A 6,444-nucleotide genomic window follows, 5' to 3' on the forward strand; every position below is an offset into this window, starting at 1 on the left:
GCTATGGTTAATAATGTTTGCATCTTAATCAAGTGATTGCTTAGTATAGGTGCTTATATAGATGATAGGTTAATGGCTAAAAGTCACTTCTAGCTCAGGTTAAGAGTTGATCATTATTACTTATGCTTTTTCGCAAAAAGAAAGTGTCAGCCAGATCCACTAAATTAAGCTATGCATGATCCTTGGTGTCATTTATTTTTGGTTTCTGATGGGTAAGTCTAGCTGAGTACATTCTCGTACTCAGGGTTTATTCCCTCTTGTTGCAGATGACCTTTTTTATTAGGGCTTCTGTAAGTACTGTCTCCACCTGGCGGGTGATGAAGACTAGATCACAGGCATGATCTCTGTTTATCTTATCCAAATGCTTTTGTGGGATGTGATCGACATGCTGGTACTTGTACTTGAACTCGTGTGTGTGAGTTAAACTATTTGCTTTCGCTACTTTGCAAGACTTGGTTTGTAATAACTATGACTCCGATGTGTTGTAATCTATCTGTGAATTGTTTGTGAAATGTTGTAACGTGTGATGTGTTATGTTGAATCACTATGATCTTGGTTGTATGCAAGTTGGTTTGAAATCCTTCATGGTTTCAGTTGACTACTGGGTTTATATGGGCTCAAGTGCGAGAATTTGATCATTTCGGCGATTGTTTTTATACTTGTGCTCTTATAAATTGGTTGGTTCTATTACATATATATGCTTTGGTTGTTCTCCAATTATCCTAATGTTTAGCTGTATTGAATATACATCCTAAGGTTTTTGAACTCGGAACTGGAAGTAAAGTATCTACTTCGGTTCTGATGACATATATATACCGGTTGCTGAATGAATGCTCTACGCATTTTGTAACTCAGGGAAAGGTCAATTCCAAATTGGTCATGTACTGGTTTATAGAGTTAGTTTAATATATAGTCTGCATTTCTGCTTGGAGTACTACTATGTACTACTATGAATTACTACTGCATACTACTGAGAATTATTGAGTATTACTGAGAATTACATGTTCAGTAAGAAATTTGATAAGAGTACTACTGAGTATTACTAAGAATTACTGAGTTCATGTATATATAAACTTTATTTCCTAAAAGTATCTAAGATATGCACTGCAATTCTATTTTCACTTACGGATAGTGCTAATTTGATTCAGTTGGAAAATTATCAATATTGTCTGATGATTTGATTCAATTGAAAAATATATCTTGGGATAGTCACTAATAACTGAATGTGTACAGTCACTGATCACTGAATTTTTTGTAGCTACTGAATGCTTCTATCTTGTTGCCCGTAGTCCGTAGATGGATAAAGGGTGGTGGTAGAGGCGTTGGGCTAGGTGATGTCGCCGGCATCGGTGTTGCCATGGCCAGACCCCGCTGCGGTGCATGGCCACATCTATGTGCTACACCATTTTTAGTGTTTGATACCTCGATCGATTGTGCTTCGCTCGTAGAGTGCTAGGGAGGTGATGGTTGAGGGCGAGGAGGTCTGTGCTCGCCAGCGTTAGGCTGGAGGGGCTGCGACCTCTGTTAAGTTCTAGCCAGGGACATTGAAACGTGAATTCAAAACAAGCCAGGAGGGTTAGTGAGAGCGTCAGTGAGAGCAAAATAGTAGAAAGGACTGCGGGTCCATTTGATTGAAAGCTGAGGGCTCTTTTGCATAAATGTCAGTGCGTGCGTAGGTCTTCCCTTCGTGGGCCGAGCTGCGTGGGCCACGTCGTGCGTTGTGTGCACGCGCGCATTGCGCCAGAGTGGGATGAGCCACTTGCGCTTTGGGCCGTGCGGTAGATGTATGTTTTTCAATTTCCAGTGAAGTGTGAATGTTTATTCAATTTAGTTTTGAGCTGAACTTAAAAAAATAATAGTAAATTCTATAGATGTCCAAAAATTGTGAAACAAAATTTGTTAGGTTAACAAAAATGCTATCTATTTGTTAGTGTAGTTAGTTTATAGTTAGCTGTGATAATGATAGGTTCATAAGTTCAATTTAGAAAGCTTATTATTATTTAGCTTAATATTTGTAGGAATTTTTGTGGTAAATTGATGATAGCTTTAGCCATAAAAATTTTATAGTAGGTTCATTAGATTATTATGTACTCACTGTAAATTTTGTAGCCCTAGAGTAGGTTGATAAATAGAGTAGCCAGTACTTCTTGTTTTATCATATATAGAGTAAATCAGTATTAAGAGTAAGGATGCCTTTAGTTGCTAAGATAATATATGTCATGCTTCATAATCGTTAGTGGTAATAGTAGGTAACTTAGCACCTTAGTCGGTAGAACTAGCTTAGTAGCTTGATAGATGTATTTTTATTCTAAGAGTTGTTGCCGTATTACTAAGTGTTGCATCATCATTTCATGCATGTAGATCATGAGTTGGTAGAGTTCATGCCTATGGATGAACAGGACTATGAGGAGATTATTGAGGAGAATGAGGAGGAGGTTCTCATACAAGAGGGAGCCCCAAAGCCGTTCATTGCTGACTTTATTGAACCACTGCCTACCCAAGGCAAGCCCCAGTACATAACCCCTATTTTGAATGATTATTGAATATATATATGATGTGCATTTATGTCACAGGAATTTTATGGAAACTACATGCATAGATATATCTACCTATGAGTCCTACTAGTATAGGTCAAGTAGCTGCTATGCTTAGGAGTTCAGTACCGTGAGTGACCTATCGTTACTCACAATAGGTGATAATTGTGATCACTCATGATAAAATAGTGGAAAGGAAATGGTGACCGGGCAGGGATATGATTTGGGTATTGGCGGGTGTAGGAGGTTGTGCCCTACGACCAATAGGGCATAGCTTGGTTACACTTTTTCCCTAGCACATACTTGGGTATGGGCGCAGGAAAGACTTGTTGCTCTCTTATCGTGGGTTCCGCCTCTTTCCGGACCGACTGATTGGAGGCGGGGATGGTGGAGGTCTAAGCACCGCACTAAGTCCGAGACTTAGGAGCGGGGGCTTGGAGTCCAAGTTTGGATGGGGACCTAGACCCCATGATAGGAGAGTGATGGATTGGCCCTACTTGTGCCTAGGGTATAAGCAGGGCGTGTGTTTTTGGGTACCCAGCTAGGCACATTGATTCACAAATTGCCGCCGTGTCAGTATGATTTGTCTAAACTCTAGCACCATAGTAAGAACTAAAAGATGAAAGGTGAAGGAATGGAACTGTTGCTCAACTCTTGCTTGAAAGAGAACATGTTCTTACATAGAATGGCTAGATAATGAATTAATCATGGCTGCTAATAATAACATAAATGAGGACTCACTATTAGTATTGCTTTCTACAAAAAGGAAACTAGCAAACCATAAAGCTTATCATATTCCTTAGAGTCGGGAAATTATTCCCACTAGTCGGATAAGTCTTGCGAGTACATTGTGTACTCTGGGTTTATTTACCCCTGTTGCAGGTAATGCTTGAGGAGTACCATTGTGTGAAGGATTCTTCTGGTGGGCATAGACGGATCCTTGTTATTTATCGATAGATGTTTATTATCATTCCGCTGTTTAATATTCCGCACTCTGAATTTGGCAATGTAATAATGAATTTCTAAGAACTCTAGATGTATGAAATGTACTAAGTATTGTAACTCGTTCTCATTATTAGATCCTTGGTGAAAAATGTGGACCTTTTGGGCTCTCCCTTGGGGTGTGCCCAATGGAACCCGCCCGCCGTAGCTTGCTTTCGGGGTGCTTAGTGTCTGATGGAAGACGAGCGCCTCCATAAGTGTGTTATCTTGGGTGGTTCTATCACAGTTGGTACTAGAGCCAATAATGAGTTTATGAGTTTCATCACTCTTTTCTAAAACTTAAAATTTGACCAACAAAAGTTTTGCGAAAAGTAGGATGCGATAAAATTACCTAAATAAGTATAAGCCATAGCTATATGGTCTATCTAGAACAACGATGTTGGTTTTATCTAATTAGTTTTCTATAGGTACACTAACTTACATTGCGTAAGAAATTGCTTAGTATACGGAAAGTGAGTGTGTGATGTGCCAAAATTTTGTGAATGCCGCTATATTCCGGCCTGAGTGAACGTAATGTCTGATGCATGCATCATGATAATAGAATCTTGCTTAAATTAAAATTCCCCCGTACACATATAAATTGGATTAGTAAATTGATAGGCTTAACTAAAAGAATGCTTTAATAAATGCCTTATCATTGCTGGTATGGAGGGTTGTTCAAAATGGATGGTTCCTATCTCTTACAGATGAACCTTATGTCTGGTTGTGGGAGCACCAATGCCGAGGCAGGCCACGGTCTTGGCAAAGGCCAAGTTGAAAGTGGCCAAGCCAATGAGCACGACAACGGGGATAGCCATGAGGCTCCACTTCTGGCTCCTCCTCCTTCGCCACCGCTACCTCCGATGACCCATGCGGAGATGATGGCAGAAATGATGGCTGCTCGTCGCGAGTCAGCCCGTGCCATGGAGTTGCTGGCACATGCTATTGGTGGCTTCGCCTGTGGAGGCCATAGGGGCAATGGTGGGAACGGGGGTGGTGCCCATGGTCCTGAGGGACCCTACTCTTATCAGGATTTCTTAAAGACCCTAGATGCGGAGCATTGGCTTTGCATTCTAGAGCAACAGTTTCTGTTGCTCACTATAACGGATGAGCAGAAGGTGTGCTTTGCAGCGCAATAGTTGTTGGGGTCCACAAGTGCATGGTGGGATACCCTCAATGCCATGCAGCAGCTAGATCACCAGGTACCTGTAGGAGTTCACCATAGCCTTCAGAGAGTTTCATATTCCTACTGGTGTTCTCAATAGGAAGCTAACTGAGTTCCTAGACCTACGACAAGGGATTATGTCCATGATGGACTATGTCAATAAGTTCAACCACTTGTCCTAGTATGCTGTAACTCATGTGGATACAGATGAGAAGAAGAGGGACCGCTTCTATCGTTGCCTCTCTTGCAATTTACAGAAGGAGTTATACACTAGGAACTATTAGACCTTTGGGGCGATGATGATTGCTGCTATCACCATGGAGGGTTTGTAGCAGGATTCCCAAACAGAATGGAAGTGCAAGCAGCTAGCTACAAGGTCTTCTAGTCACCCCATGCCTAGAAAGTATAGGTTGTCAGGCAGGTGTCGTATCAATCTTTAGGCGGGCATTCATTTCAATAGCCTCAGCAAACTTTTTAGGCTCCTTCCACTCAGTATCATGCACCCACTCAGTAGGTGCAACCCCAGTAGCCCCATGGACAGCAGGTCCCACCTTGTCTAGGATAGGGAAACAAGTCAAATGTGGTAAGGAAGGCCACTATGACTAGGAGTGTCCACAAAACTAGCCAGCCCAGTCTGCTCAGCCATCGACTAATTCCAAGCTAGTCAAGTGGACAGTGATCAAGAAGAAAGTGCTAGTCAGCCGATCTAGACAGGTTAATTTCACAGAGGCTTAGCAGATATTGGAAAATGAATCGGTGATGGCTGGTATGTTCACCATTGATTTCCATCCAGCTTATGTGTTATTTGATTCTAGTACATCACATTCATTCATGAGCATGGGATTTGCACACCAGCATAATATACCTCTTATGGCTATATCGTTTGCCTATAGAATCAGTACTCTAGGTGCACAGATGTGCGTCAACACTCAGACGGACACAGTGAGCTTAGTATTAGCCACTCATACTTACCGTCTCTAGTTCATGATATTGCCTAGGCAAGGCATTGATGCTATTCTAGGAATGAACTGCTTGCGTGTATATGGGGTAGTTTTGGATTTGAAGCAGATGCTATTCTAGGAATGAACTGGTTGCATGTATATGGGGTAGTTTTGGATTTGAAGCAGAGCATTGTGGAGTTATGGCTTCCTTCTTCTGAGGATAGGATGTCTCTTCTGATACCCTCAAATCTAGCCTTACCTATTGCTGCTCATGCTGAAGCCTCTCCTAATCTTACCTCTATTCCTATGGTATGTGAGTTCCTAGATGTTTTTCCTAAAGATCTACCTTGGTTGCAACCGGACAGAGAGGTGGAGTTCTCCATTGAGCTAGAGCCTGGTACTGCCCCTATCTCCCAATGCCCATACCGCATGGCTCCGAAGGAATTGGCTAAAATGAAGAAGCAGTTGGAAGAGTTATTGGAAAAGGGCTTCATCCATCCTAGCTCTTCACCATGGGGTTGTCTAGCCATTTTTGTGAAGAAGGATGGCACTCTTTAGATGTGTGTGGATTACCACCCTCTTAATGTGGTAACCATTAAGAACAAGTATCCCTTGCCCTGCATAGATACTTTGTTCAATCAACTAGCTAGTGCCAAGGTGTTCTCCAAGATTGATCTCCGTTCAGGCTATCATCAAATCAAGATTAGACCACAAGATATACCAAAGATAGCTTTTTCTACTAGGTATGGGCTGTATGAACACCTAGTCATGTCTTTTGGTTTCACCAACGCTCCTGCATTCCTCATATACCTAATGAACTCAG

This window comes from Miscanthus floridulus, chromosome 8, assembly GCF_019320115.1.
Source record: "Miscanthus floridulus cultivar M001 chromosome 8, ASM1932011v1, whole genome shotgun sequence".
Classification (NCBI taxonomy): domain Eukaryota; kingdom Viridiplantae; phylum Streptophyta; class Magnoliopsida; order Poales; family Poaceae; genus Miscanthus; species Miscanthus floridulus.